Source organism: Hemicordylus capensis, chromosome 3 (assembly GCF_027244095.1).
Source record: "Hemicordylus capensis ecotype Gifberg chromosome 3, rHemCap1.1.pri, whole genome shotgun sequence".
In the NCBI taxonomy this organism is placed as follows: Eukaryota; Metazoa; Chordata; class Lepidosauria; order Squamata; family Cordylidae; genus Hemicordylus; species Hemicordylus capensis.
The window spans coordinates 196,948,121-196,962,865 of record NC_069659.1 but is presented as its reverse complement, the minus strand read 5'-3'; the positions used below and the strand labels follow the sequence as shown (position 1 = coordinate 196,962,865).

General features: G+C 47.0%; 1 protein-coding gene across 1 annotated transcript in view; it reads left to right on the top strand.

Moving 5' to 3' along the window:
- The first annotated feature begins 2,240 nt into the window (after positions 1–2,240).
- The window catches only part of LOC128349455 (2-hydroxyacylsphingosine 1-beta-galactosyltransferase-like), a 63,002-nt gene continuing 50,497 nt past the window's right edge, over positions 2,241–14,745 (top strand). The window contains exon 1 of the mRNA XM_053305763.1: positions 2,241–2,974. The gene's annotated coding sequence lies outside the window, so the exon portion shown is untranslated. The remainder of the gene's footprint in view (positions 2,975–14,745) is intronic.

The following is a 14,745-nucleotide window of genomic DNA, read 5'->3' as shown; positions in this document are numbered from 1 at the left end:
TAGATGACCTCAAAACAGTTGTATATCTGCTAGTAACCCGGATTACTGCAACTCACTCTATGTGGGGCTGCCCTTGTATGTAGTCCGGAAACTACAGTTGGTCCAGAGTGCGGCAGCCAGGCTGGTCTCTGGGTCATCTCAGAGAGACCACATATTACTCCCATATTGAAGGAGTTACACTGGCTGCCGATATGTTTCCGGGCAAAATACAAGGTGCTGTTTATAACCTATAAAGTCCTAAACAGTTGGGCCCTGGGTATTTAAGAGAATGTCTTCTTCATCATGAACCCCATCACCCATTGAGATCATCAGGAGAGGTCTGTCTGCATTTGCCACTGGCTTGTCTGGTGGCTACTCAGGGACGGGCCTTCTCAGTTGCTGCCCCGAGGCTTTGGAATTCACTCCATAGTGAAATAAGAGCCTCCCCATCTCTGACAAATTTTAAAAAGTCTTCAAAGACACATCTGTTCACCCAGGCTTTTAACTGATATTGTTTTGATTGTTTTAATGTTTTTAGAATATTGTTTTTTTTAAAAAAATTTAAAATTGTGTTTTTAAATTTCTTGTTTTTGTTTTTAACTAATTTTTTTACCTTTTTGTTTTTATCTTGTTGTAAACCACCCAGAGACATAAGTTTTGGGTGGTATAAAAATATGTTAAATAAATAAAATAAATAAATAAAAATAACATGTGCACCACTGTTTTAAGGTCATTTATCTCCAGAGATGGACATATCTGGTTTATCAGCCAAAGCTGGTAGAAAGCCTTCCTGGCCACAGCCTCAACCTAAGAAACCAGGAAGAAGTTGGGGTCCAGAAGTACTCACTCTTTCAAGGGGAATGTAACCCCATCCAGTGTGCGACATGCTTACCAGGGGCGTAGCTAGGGAAGAGTGGGCCCATTCATCCCTCTCTCTGGCAGCCCCCCCAGAGTAAGGGAAGAAAATAGGGAGGGATGGATCTGGAGGGCCCTCAGGAGCTGGGGGCCCGTATTCTTTGAACCCTTTCACTCAATTATAGCTACATCTAAAGTCAAAACTCAAGATATAAGGTAAAAATAGTAGTAGAGAGAGGAAAGCCACACAGCATCCGCCTTGGAATTATTTCTGGAATGGCTACAGAATGCAACACTTACCTTTTCTCTCTGTCTCTTAATGTGCATGAAATGAAAATGGAGGTGATATATTGTATCACCATCTTGGAGCTGCAATTGTTGCTGAGAGGAGAGAAACGCAAATGCTCCCTTCCCCGTTTGGGGGAAGGCAATGATGACAGCAAAGACCCTGTTGGGATTTGATTGTGTGGGATTTTTCTTCAAATTGCTGGACTTCCATAGTATAAGAAACAGGTGCTCAACTGCTCATCGATCGTAGCATAGGCTGAAGACCAATATATTTTTTTTGTCTATTCCTGCCTTGTTGCTGCACTGCGACTTGCCTAACAACTACCTGTTCTCAAAAAGTTGTATGAAAGAAGGGAGGCTAGGTGAATAAATCATTTTTGTTTCCTTAGTTCAGGATTCCCCCTCCCCCTCCCCTCCCCTCCCCTCCGGCATACTTCGATGTTGTCGAATGGGCTGTACTGGAGTTGTAGGAAATGCTTGTCCCAACACACTGCAACATGCACTCTCCTGCAACATACACACTCCATTTTGCTTTGGGGGAGATTTTGGGGATGTCTTAATCTGCGCTAGAGATGCTTCCCCCCCCCGCACCCATGTTTATATAATTATAGTATATCTGTAGCCAGCCAGACATGCAAACATTCATCGCTTTTAAATGATGATCCACTGCCAGGCCCTGGACTGGCTAGGTTTATAGTTTCGGAGGAAAGAACAGGCACGCAAACAGACCAGCAAACTGAAGTACTTTTTCACACAACGCGTAATCAACTTGTGGAACTCTCTGCCACAGGATGTGGTGACAGCCAACAACCTGGATGGCTTTAAGAGGGGTTTGGATAACTTCATGGAGGAGAGGTCTATTGATGGCTATTAGTCAGAGGGCTGTAGGCCACCTCCAGCCTCGGGGGCAGGGTGCCTCTGAGTACCAGTCGCGTGGGAGTAACAGCAGGAGAGAGGGCATGCCCTCATCTCCTGCCTGTGGCTTCCAGCAGCATCTGGTGGGCCACTGGGTGAAATGGGATGCTGGACTAGATGGGTCATGGGCCTGATCCAGCACGGCTTTTCTTATGTTGCTCCTCAGCATCCGCTCCAGGAGGATGACTGAGCACCTGCTTCTCATACCACGGAAGAAGCCCACCAACTTAAACACTCACACACTCACTCTTTCATCCCAAGATATTTGGCCGAAAGGGTCAAAATGCAAGTGTCGCTCAGCGTACTGGACAGGGAAGACGGCAGAATGGCGGCGGCAACAACAACATACGCGACGCCTCCAAAAGAGGATTCCTCTCTTCATCCTCTATGGAGCGTCTACAGCCTACAGGGAAGCGATGCTGCTGCCTGTTGCTCTACCACGTACAGCACAAGAAGTCATCACGCCGCGTAAGCCGGGGACAGGGGAGGCCGGAGGCCAGCCCGCCCGCCCGGCCGGCCTGCTTGGTTCACGAGGTTCTCGGATCCAGGGAGTCTGCTCGCGGGGTGCTGGAGGCGCGAGTGGGCCGGAGAGGAGGCGCCCGCCTGCTGCTGTCTGCCGGCGCTTCACAGCTTTCTGGCTTCTGCCCGCAGGTGCTTGGGCCGGGCGAAGCGAGGCAAGGGCGCTGGGACGGCTTCGGCTGCCAATGAAAGAGCCGCGTGTGGGCTGAACGCGGCCGCGCCTGTTCCTAGCACAACCCTGGGCTGAAGCAGTTCCCAAAGAGGCGACCGGCGCGACGGAGCGAGCAAGTCCGCCAGCGCACGAGACAACCGCACACAGCCGCCGCCGAGCCTCCCGCCGCTCTCGCCCTTTTCACACCCGCGGACACGCAGACAGGCAAGAGTGGCCTCGACTTCCCGAAGTTCCCGGGCGCGCAAGGTGGGGACAGGGAGACGGAGGCGACTGGGGGACGGGGGGCGTCGAGCTAGCGGCTCTGTCCTCCGTCGGAGGCAGGCTTCGTTCTCCTGGTGCTTTGCCCCCAAAGACTGCCAATGGCTCCGGGGGCGGGGGCGGGCCTCTTCCCCCCTCAAAAGTGGTTTGTCCCCACTGCCCCCCATTTCTGAAATGTAATATGTGGGGTCCCGCTGGTGATGTAGTGCAAATTCAGAAGTGCATGCGCTCCCCATGACACTCCCTATGGCCATGGCCACGCCCCCCCAGAAGCCGAGATGAAGCACAGGCGCTCTGTCCCTTTGCGCCCCGCCCCGCCCCCTACACCCCTGCGCATAAATGCTCTTGACCCCTTCTGTGCCGCCCCTTAACTTTTCTTCTGGTGTCACTCGCTGCCATCAAGCTTTGCCTTTTCAGGGGGACAGTCACGCTTTCCATCCCACTTCTCCCTCTGAGACGGTCTCTCTCCACGCTCCCTTCTCATCCTTCTTTTATTGAACTCCCCACCCTACAGGCATCGATATTTCATACATACTTTCCTCACCTAACTATCAAACTTCCCTGTACGCTGCAGACTCCATCATAGCTGCCAATGGTGACCTAGGTAATTTTGGAGTCTGGGCCTAAAGTTATGTCTCATCACCTTAAAGGACTTTGGAGTCCCCCACCCCACCCCGAAATGCATCTCAGCAAGCATCATTCCCTGCTGAACATTGCAGAAAAACTGGTGGTGACAAATTGGATATAAAAGCCTTACTGAACTCCCAACACAAATTCTCCTTGGAGGTGGAAACTAGTTGTGGAGTGTTGTTGTTGTTGCTTGTTGTTTTTGTTGTTGTTTTTTTAGTGGAAAAGCCAGAGGGGCAGGGGGAAGTCAAACTCTGGTGGCACTGGGAAAAGCTGCCACTTCCAAAGGGGTTTTGGTGGATCATGTTGCTTCAGCTTTCTGAGTGGGTGAAACTTGAGTGCCAAGATTTCACAGGCATAAGTAATGATCCTTACTGTTTCATGTTGTTAGCATACTTTGGAGGGCTTTCTCTAGAAAGTTGTGTAAACTGGCTTGACCAATTGCACATTGCATGACATCTTGATTAGGAACATAAAGAGCTGCCTGATGCTGAGTCATACCAGTACCATCTAACTTGGTACTGTCTGCACTGACTCGCAGCAGCTCTCTAGAAGTTAAGGGGCCCTATCCCTGCCCTATCTGACGATGCCATGGATTGAACCTGGGACCCACCTTCTGCGTGCAAAACATGTGCTCTTTTAGAGAACTGTAGGCCCATCCCTAACAGACAAACTTATGCCTCCGTTCACACAGATTAAGGATTCTAACATAAAACTCCATACACTGTAAAGCAGAACTGTACAAATGCCTAGTCAAAGGGAACCAATTATATTTTGCTGGTAATGAACACCAAGGCTGAGTGGTAAGCGATCAGCACAAGGCCAGCCATGGTTGAGATTTTTTTTTAACTTGTTCTTTTTAAATTATTGGGAATCATCAACTTTCTCTTGCCAGTCTACCCAATGCCAGCTTCTGCTTTAACATGCCACCGGGCTCTTCTTGTAATGCAGCAGCCCCTCTGCTCTGATTCTCACCCTCTCCCACCCTATGCTGCTCTTCTGCTTTAGATATCAGCCAGCACCAGTGTTCCCTCTAATTTCTTTCATCCATGTGCAGAATGAGTTTTGTTCTGGGCAGCAGCATCAAGTTGCACATGTATGCCACTATAGGTACAAGTGTGTGCATGCACACAGACACACCTCTCACAAATAGGAAAGAAAGAAAAATTGTATTTTGCAGTCCCCCCCTCCCTTTCTTCCACTTCACATGTGCAAGTATCTATCAACCACCTGATGGGGAACAGATTCAGTCCTGAACACACAATCTCTTGAGTTCATCCGACTGAAAACAGGTTTACTATGGAGTAAGTGTTTGTAAGGTTCCATAGGTGCCCCTATGAAAAGCTACTATTGCATGGTGGGTTTTTTAGTTTATACCACTCCACTATTTGTTTCATAGCTTGAGGAGTTCAGTCTCTTCTGTCTCCTGCACTCAGTGCCCCACACAGTTAAAACTGTCACACCAGTGTGGGATACTGGTTAGAGTGATGGATGAGAATTGGGAAGAACTGGGTTCAAATCTTTCCACACTCAGCCAGGAAGCTCAGGGGATAACCTTAAACTAGTTACTCTCTCTCATCCTAATCCACTTCACAGGATTGTTTTAAGATTAAAAGTAGGAAGAAAGAATCATACACACTACCCTGAGCTACTTAAAGGCAGGCAGGATATAAGTGTCATAAGAACATACACAACAACATATGCATATTTATGTTGACTTTTAGCTATATGACCCCAATAAAATCATCTTATTCAATGCCATTTATGCCAAACAGAAAGAGAAGTCACTCAGTTCTCGCAATCAATATAGACAAGACAATCTCCACAAATTTGATTTCAAACCAGACAATAGAATGGCATACATGGAGTCATCCTAGTTTCTTAGGATTTAAGAATAAGTAAGCATTTCAAGGGCAGGAGAGAAAGGCAGCTTAAAAAAGAAATCACAATCAACTGATTTGCAAAGTCTTATTTTGATGCAATTCTTTAAAAAAACAAACAAACAAACCCCAAATCATTTATTCAGCAGCTTTAGCCCCTTACCAAACAGATGGCTCAGCCTGCAAGATCCCAATGTTGAATACTCCCCCTTCACTTAACTGCTGCCTCTGTGTCCTCCTTTCTTGTTGTGCCCAGCTGGCTCCCTCTTTACTTGCTAGTTCTTTCTTCTTCTACTTTCCCTCCTTCATTCACCCTTTTGTACCTTGTTTCCCCCAGTCACTCCCCTGTCCCCTTTAACTATCCCTTTCTCATCTCTCCCTCTTTTTAATCATTTGTTTTCTCCATTCACATTCCGCTTGTTCTCTCTACCTCCATGCTTACTTTTAGAAATACCAGTTTCTTTTGCCTTCCTTCGGTTAGTGTTCAAGAGTTGTCAGTGAAAGAAATTTAATCCAATTACATGTGAGGAACAGTTCAAATAGACTTGGCCTTGCCTATTTGAAGTATTCCATTCAAAAAGTTGGGTTTGTCTGGGTAATCTACTCCTGACTGCTCTCAGGTAGTGAATGAGACCTTGACAAGCTGTTCCCAGGAACCCCTCCCAAAGTAAGAAACTTACAGGTGAAACTCGGAAAATTAGAATATCGTGCAAAAGTCCATTAATTTCAGTAATGCAAATTAAAAGGTGAAACTGATATATGAGACAGACGCATTACATGCAAAGTGAGATAAGTCAAGCCTTAATTTGTTATCATTGTGATGATCATGGCGTACAGCTCATGAAAACCCCAAATCCACAATCCCAGAAAATTAGAATATTACATGGAACCAAGAAGACAAGGATTGTAGAATAGAACAATATCGGACCTCTGAAAAGTATACAGTGTACTGTGCTTGATTGGCCAGCAAACTCGCCTGACCTGACCCCATAGAGAATCTATGGGGCATTGCCAAGAGAAGGATGAGAGACATGAGACCAAACAATGCAGAAGAGCTGAAGGCCGCTAATGAAGCATCCTGGTCTTCCATAACACCTCATCAGTGCCACAGGCTGATAGCATCAATGCCACGCCGCATTGAGGCAGTAATTGCTGCAGAAGGGGCCCAAACCAAGTACTGAATACATATGCATGCTTATACTTTTCAGAGGTCCGATATTGTTCTATTCTACAATCTTTGTCTTCTTGGTTCCATGTAATATTCTAATTTTCTGAGATTGTGGATTTGGGGTTTTCATGAGCTGTACGCCATGATCATCACCATTATAACAAATTAAGGCTTGACTTATCTCGCTTTGCATGTAATGCGTCTGTCTCATATATGAGTTTCACCTTTTAATTTGCATTACTGAAATTAATGGACTTTTGCACGATATTCTAATTTTCCGAGTTTCACCTGTAGGTATAAGTTCTGTGAGGCTTTATTTGATCTCACCACCATCTCAGCAAGAGCATAGAAGCAAAGCAGCTCAACCAGCTGGTTGGGACTGACTGGGGAAACAGTCAGACCCAGAACAAATGTAATACAATCATTTTATACCTGACTGGTACCCCTGTCTACAGGCTATTGCAGACTCCTGTTTTTCCTTTCTGCCCCATGTTGAAACCCTTTTTAACTACAAGCACCCTATTTCAACATTTCTAGCACCAACATATATTAACTTCCCCCCTTATGTAGCCTCTGGCCCACATACATCTGTGCTAAAATTCGATCTGTGCCAAGTATCTAAATATATAATTAATTCTCTAAGACTATGCATGGGGATGCATAGCAGAACTCTTGCGAGAGTGGCAGCACTACTTGAGAGAGTTCCGCGAGAGAGGAGACAACAGGCGGAGAGGAGTTTGGCCGCTTCGGGAGTGGCAGGGAGTTTGGTGGCTGCGGGTGGCTGGCAGGCGGCCGCTTTGGGAAGCGGAAAGGAGTTTGGCGGCTGGGAGCAACAAACAGGCACAGAGGAGTTGGGCCGCTTCAGGAAGCGGCAGGGAGTTTGGCCGCTGGGGGCGGCTGGCGGTTTGCTGGCGGGCAAAGCTGTGCTGGCCTGAGGCGGCGGCTGGCAGGTTGAGGTGGTGGCAGGCCTGCCGGAGATGGCTGGCAGGCAGGGGAGGGAGAACAAGCTGGGGCTGAAGGTGGGGGGGGAGAACAAGCTGGGGCTGAAGGTGGGGGGGGGAGAACAAGCTGGGGCTGAAGGTGGGGGAGGGAGAACAAGCTGGGGCTGAAGGTAGGGGGGGAGAACAAGCTGGGGCAGTTATGGCAGCCGGGATGAATGGGCAAGCAGCAGGTGGGTGGGCTGGATGGCCACAGCTACCAGGTGAGTGGATGGGAGGACACAAATGGGTAAGTGACGAGGAGCTGGGCGGGCAAGTGAAGTCTCCGGAGGGGAGGCCAAAGGCTGAGTGCCCTATTGCACAGATGCACTGTGCGGGGGCCAATCGAAGTCTCCAAAGTGAAGCCCAAACAGTAAGTGCACTGCCGCTTAGATGCTCTGTGCAAGGTCAGCTAGTAAGCTTATTTATTATTGATGACAATTTATGGGTTAATATAAAAATTGTGCAACAAAACATGTCGCACTCTTACTTCTTGTGAGTCATCTGTACCAATGCAGCCTCCAGCCAGCAGCACAAGTCAGGCCTCTACCACTCCCTCTCACTGCTGCTGCCTGAGCAGCCTGCCTCGTGTATGTCTGTGATGTCACTCAGTTCACATGCTCTCAGTCTTTCCCAGCCACCTAATGGCACAGTGGGGAAATGACTTGACTAGCAAGCCAGAGGTTGCCGGTTTGAATCCCCACTGGTATGCTTCCCAGACTATGGGAAACATGACGTATATTAGGCAGCAGTGATATAGGAAGATGCTGAAAGGCATCATCTCATACTGTGTGGGAGGAGGCAATGGTAAACCCCTCCTGTATTCTACCAAAGAAAAATCACAGGGCTTTGGTCGCCAGGAGTTGACACCGACTCGATGGCACACTTCACTTCACTTCACTTCACTTCACTTCACTGTCTTTCCCAGCATGAGTGGGTGAGTCTGCACACAGGAGCAGCTGCACTGGGAGGCAGGCAGGCAGGCAGCTTGCTGCTACCGTGGCTGGGCCACACAGCTGCACCCGTGCCACGTGAAAGAGAAATTGGGGTCCAGGCTGGTGTTAGTGGGACATTTGGAGCAGTGTTCCCTCTAACAGGGATTCCCAGATAGTGATGTGCACGGAACCGCGGAGGCGCGGTTCGACACTGGCAGGGGGTGTCTCCCTTTAGGGGCGGGGGTTTGCACTTATCCCTCCCGCTGCTTTTCCCCCATCAGCGCTCCATTAAAAAAAAAGTTTTGGGGGCAGCAGCATTCCTCCCTGCTGCCCCTGCCCCTGTTGTTGCCCGGAAATAGTGGAAGTATGGGTTGCGCGTGTGTACACTGCCGTGCGCATGCCGCACATGTTGCACGCAACGTGCGCAACCTGTACTTACGGTATTTCCAGTATTATTTATCAGTTGAAGGTTACATTGCCATAGCAATGTAGTAGGAATCTGACTGCTAGTAATAATCTGATTCCTAGATTTGACTTTAGCTACAGCACAGTAAGCCTAACTCAGGATACAGATTTAGGAGTGATCACTTCTTTGATTGACCAAATGGGCTGCTCAGGGGCTCAAGTAGAATACTAAAAACAAACCAACAAAAAAGTGGGTTTTGCGTGTTTGACCTGAAAATTCCTGTCCATTCTCAGGTCTGGCAGCTGGAGTCACAAGTTCATGAAGAGTTGCCAGACAAAAGGCTGTGGCCAACGAGAGCCCTGCCCTTTCCTGGAACTCCAAGCCAGCCCTGCTCTAAAAGAGGTGCTTGAGCTGGCCTCACTCTCCTCCTGAGTAGACCCATTGGAAAGAAAGCCCTGAACAGCCAGGCAAGCACTCTGCCTTCAGAGCTGGAGCTCAGCTTTGGTGCAGTGTTTCCTCTACTCCTGCAGACTCGGAGGAGATGAAGGAGGTTCTGGGGATGGAGCAAAAGCCTTGCTGGGGAGCACCAGGACTAGGAGGGGACTGCAGGAGAGGCGACAAGCTCTGGTTATCAAGGGTCTGTTGGCTCCAAGAGGCTTTTGTCAGGAAAGAGAGCTTCAGGAGGGGTATGCTCATCTTACTCTGAGAGGGTGTCAGTGTCCAAGGGGGTCATGACAGTTCTTCTCAGCTTCTTCAGTTCTTTTGTCCTGCCCATTCTTCTGGAGAACAATCCTTACTATGAGGAAGGGAGAGGGGTAACAATCCATAGAAAGCAGGGCAGGTGGTGGATAGCAGAGTACTTTTTGCAGACACCCACCCGCTTAGCCAAAGCCTAAGTTCTTATGGAGCTGGCTGTGGTTTGCACCAGAGATTGGGGTGGGGTGGGGGTGGGGTTGCAAAAATGTAGGGTTTGCTGAAATAGTGGAGGCAGGATAGGAGCTCTAACTGAAACAGGGGTAAGCTTGAAAGGTTATGCTCACCTTGAACTGGAATCCTTTATTAATTTGAGCAGGGGTGTTCATGGTGGCAAACACTTCCGCTTCAAATACTCATCCCATTCTTGTGTGTTTCACTTCCGTTAGACTCAAGTTCCTCTGTTGCAGCTTCTTCCCTTAGGGATTCTACCCGGGAGCATCCCTCCAAAATCTGAGGTTAACTCACAATCATAAGAACAGCCCTGCTGGATCAGGCCCAAGGCACATCCAGTTTCACACAGTGGCCCAACAGATGCCTCTGAGAAGACCACAGGACAGAGGTGAGGGAATGCCTTCTCTCCTGCTGTTGCTTTTCTGCAACTGGCATTTGGAGGCCTCTTATCTCAGAGGCTGGAGGTGGCCTATAGCCACCAAGCTAGTAGCTATTGATAGATTTGTCCTCCATGAATTTGTCTAAGCTCCTTTTAAAGCCATCCAAGTTAGTGGCCATCACCACATCATAGATTGATTACGTGCTGTGTGAAAAAGTACTCCCTTTTGTTGGTCCTAAATTTCCTGGCCTTCAGCTTCATGGGATGACCCCTTGTTCCAGTTTCTGAGAGTGGGAGAAATGTTTGTCTCTGTCCACTCTCTCTACTCCATGCATAATTTTATACATCTCTGTCATGTTTCCCTGTAGTTGCCTCTTTTCAAGACTAAAAAGCCTCAGATGTCTTGCCTCATAAGGAAGGTGCTCCAGGCCTCACATCATCTTGGTTGCCCTCTTCTGCACCTTTTCCAGTTCTACAATGTCCTTCTTAAGATACGGTGACCAAAACTGTACACAGACAGTGCTCTGAATGTGGCTGCACCATAGATTTGTATAAGGGCATTATAATACTAGCATTTTTATTTCCAATCCCCTTCCTAATGATCCCTAGCATAGAATTTCTCTTTTTCACAGTTTCCGCACATTGAGTCTACACTTTCAGTGACCCCAAGATCTCTCTCATGGTCATCCATCGACAGCTTAGACCCTATCAATGTACAAGCGGACCTTGATATTCACAGGGATTCTATTCTGCGGCTGTACAGTGCATACAGAAACCGCAAATATTGGATCATTGATCCCTATGGGATCACGGGGGTTAGGTTCAAAAATGGCGCCAAAATGGACCAAAATTGGCCGATTTTCATGGGGGGGGAGCTTCTTAACTACTCTGCTTCTCCCCCATTTACGGCCATCCCTCCGACCTGCAGATACACGAGGTCAGCGTGTTCCCCCACTCCCCCCACATATGTCAAGGTTGAGTGTCATTTTTGCAACCGCAGATATGCGAAACTGCAGATAATGAATCTGCAAGTAAAGAGGTTTGCCTGTATATGTGAAGTTGGGTTTTTTGCCCCAGTATGCATCACTTTACACTTGCTTACATTGAACTGCATTGCCATTTTGATACCCACTCTCCCAGTTTGGATAGATCATTTTGGAGCTCTTCACAATCTCTTTTGGATTTGACTACCCTAAATAGTTTAGTGTCATCTGCAAATTTGGCCTCTTCACAGCTTACCCCAACTTCTAGATCATTTATGAACAGGTTAAAGAGCACTGGTCCTAGTACATATCCTTGGGGGACCCCGCTTCTTATTTCCCTCCATTGTGAAAACAGTCCATTTATTCCTACCACCTGTTTCCTGTCCATTAACCAGTTACCAATCCACACATGCCACCTTATCCATGACTGCTAAGTTTACTCAAAAGCCTTTGGTGGGGAACTTTGTCAAAAGCTTTTTGGAAGTCCAAATATACTATGTCAACAGGATCACCTTTATCCACATGCCTGTTGACCCTCTCATTGAGCTCCAATAAGTTAGTGAGGCAAGACTTGGTTCTCCTTCAGCAAGGCCTGTTCTGCTATACATTTAAAATTTTTGTCCTTAAGTATGCTTTCTGTCAATTTACCTGACACAGAAGTTAAGCTAACTGGCCTGTAACTTCCTGGCTCCCCCCCACTCCCCGGATCCTTTTTTGAAAATTTGGGTTACATTAGCTACTTTCCAGTCCTCTGGTACAGAGTCTGATTGTAGGGACAAGTTACATATTTTAGCCAGGAGATCAGCAATTTCACATTTAAGTTCCTTCAGAGCTATTGGGTAGATGCCATCAGGCCCTAGTGATGTGTTAATTTTTAGTTTTCAGGACAGTTTAGAACATTCTCTCTTGTCACCTCAAAATGGCCCAGTTCTTCAGCCTCCAAGCCTGAGAAACTGAGTTCTGGAGCGGGAATATGGTCAGTGTCCTCCACCATGAAGACAGATGCAAAGAACACATTCAGCTTCTTTGCAATCTTCTTATCCTCATTCCCATTCCCATCCGCATCATCTAGGGTCCAACCTAGGGGGTGTTTTGATCTGGAGGGTGATAGCACATCCCTAGTAACACACATCCTTTCAGTCCTTGTATTGCCATCCATAATGATTTTATGGAGGACTCTGGTCCTCCTAGGTTTTCTAGCTTGTTGAATTCTATCCCTTCTTTAATATACTGTGCTACTTCATACCCAGTCCTCCCCTCCAGTGTCCCACTGGTTCTGTCCATTCCACCAGATTTCCATTATGCTCACTATATCTGTTTTCATTAACCATCAAGCACTCCAGTTCACCCGTCTTTATTTATTTATTTTTAATTTTATTTGGTCAATTTTTATACCGCGCTTCCAGAAAGGCTTGGTGGCCAGAAGCCTCCAAGCATCTTGGCTCAGAGGCTTCTGGCATTGCTATATAAACACCTATATGCCAAGTCTCTTGCCTGGCGTTGCTATGTGCTATCTCCCTTACTGTCACTTGATCTTTTTGACCAGCAGTCATGTGGTTATTGTTTATTTATGATCTTAGATCAAACATCAATATACACAGTAAAAAGAGAAAACAATAATGGAAACCAAGTCTAAAATGTCATCAAATATATAAAATCAGGAATTTTTGACAGTAACCGATTGCTGTGCTCTAGCTTCTCTTAGTTTGGTCAATGTATAACAAAATTTAGCAACCGCCAGGGATATTGTTGGGTCCCTGTCTTCTGATAAGCATATAAGAATTGTCTCCACTGAGTGGCTTTGGAGATCTTTCAGATACTGTGATAAAAATAAATCTCTTTCATCGGTATAAAGTGGACAATGTAACAGTGAATGCGTCAATGTTTCGGGAGCAGCTCCGCAGGGGCATAGTCTCTCCTCATAGGGTTTTCTCTCAAATTTCCCTACTAGCATCGCTGAGGGTAAAGCATTCAAGCGAGCTCTTGTAAACGCCCAGCACAGCTTTGGTGAATAGATTGTATAGAAATAAGAGGCTGTGACCCAGTCTTTCTTGGTGCTTAGGAATTGTAGCGGCCTATTTACAGAAGCCCTTTCCTCCTGGAAATTTGTGTCCCTATGCCTTTGTTTGACTAGGGATCTTGCCGTCGACTCGCCCTGTTCTAACAATTGTGCTGGGCAGAATTCAGCAGCCCCATAAGTGCACTTGGGGGGTGCTGGGGTGGCCCAGAGCAAGTGGTGGTGTAGTGCACATAGGGTGCCAACCACCCCCATGGGTTTCTAAGCCATGGGGTACAGGGTTCTCTTGTTTCTGAGGTATTGAGTGTGGAATCTATGATAGCAAATGAGATTTTCAATGAGACACCATGAATCCACTCTAATATGCTATCATAGAATCCACACTCAATACCTCAGAAACAAGAGAACCCTGTACCCCATGGCTTAGAAACCCATGGGGGTGGTTGGCACCCTATGTGCACTACACCACCACTCGCTCTGGGCCACCCCAGCACCCCCCAAGTGCACTTATGGGGCTGCTGAAAGCTCCATTATAACTTATTATGAGGAAAAACCTTAAAGACGCGTAAACTTCAACAATTAACCAAAAAGCAGCCCTCTGCCCAAATCCTTTGAAAAAATTCAGGTAGCTTCCCTGCCCCTAACCGGCACTACCACCAACCCCACACCGCTCTAGGCCACCCCTTTCCCCCCGATGTGAAGCGATACACCCTTCATTATATCTAATGGGGGAAAACCTTAAAGACATGTAAACTTCAACAATTAACCAAAAATCACCCTTTTGCCCAATTCCTTTCAAATAATTCAGGTAGCTTCCTTGCCCACCCTAGGAACTACCAGCCACCACACTCCACTCTACGACACCCTTTTCCCCCTGACGTGAAGCTATACATTTGCTGACACCTCCATGCTTCTTTATGGAGAAAAACCTTAAAGACGCGTAAACTTCAAAAATCACTTAAAAATCACCCCTTTGCCCAATTCCTTTCAAATAATTCAGGTAGCTTCCTTGCCCACCCTAGGAACTACCAGCCACCACACTGCACTCTACAACACCCCTTTCCCCCTGACGTGAAGCTATACATTTGCTGCAATCCTCATTATTCTCTATGAGGAATTCAAAAATACTTTAACAATTCACCAATAATCAGAGGAGTGTCCAATTGCCTTGGGATATTTTGGGTGGTAGGCACCCCTATCTGTCTACCACCCACCCTGCTTTTGTGCCCCTAGGTGCTCCACAATAGGGGATATGGACTGGTTTGGGTCCCATTATACTCTATGTGAAAAATAATTTAAAATATTTCAAATATTCATAAGAAATCATAGGGGTGTCTGATTGCTTCAGGGTTTGCATGGTTGTTGGCACCCATGGGTGCTCCACAATAAGGAATAATGGTCTGTTTTGAATCCCATTATATCCTATGAGAAAAAAATAAAAATAATTTTCAAAAATTCAT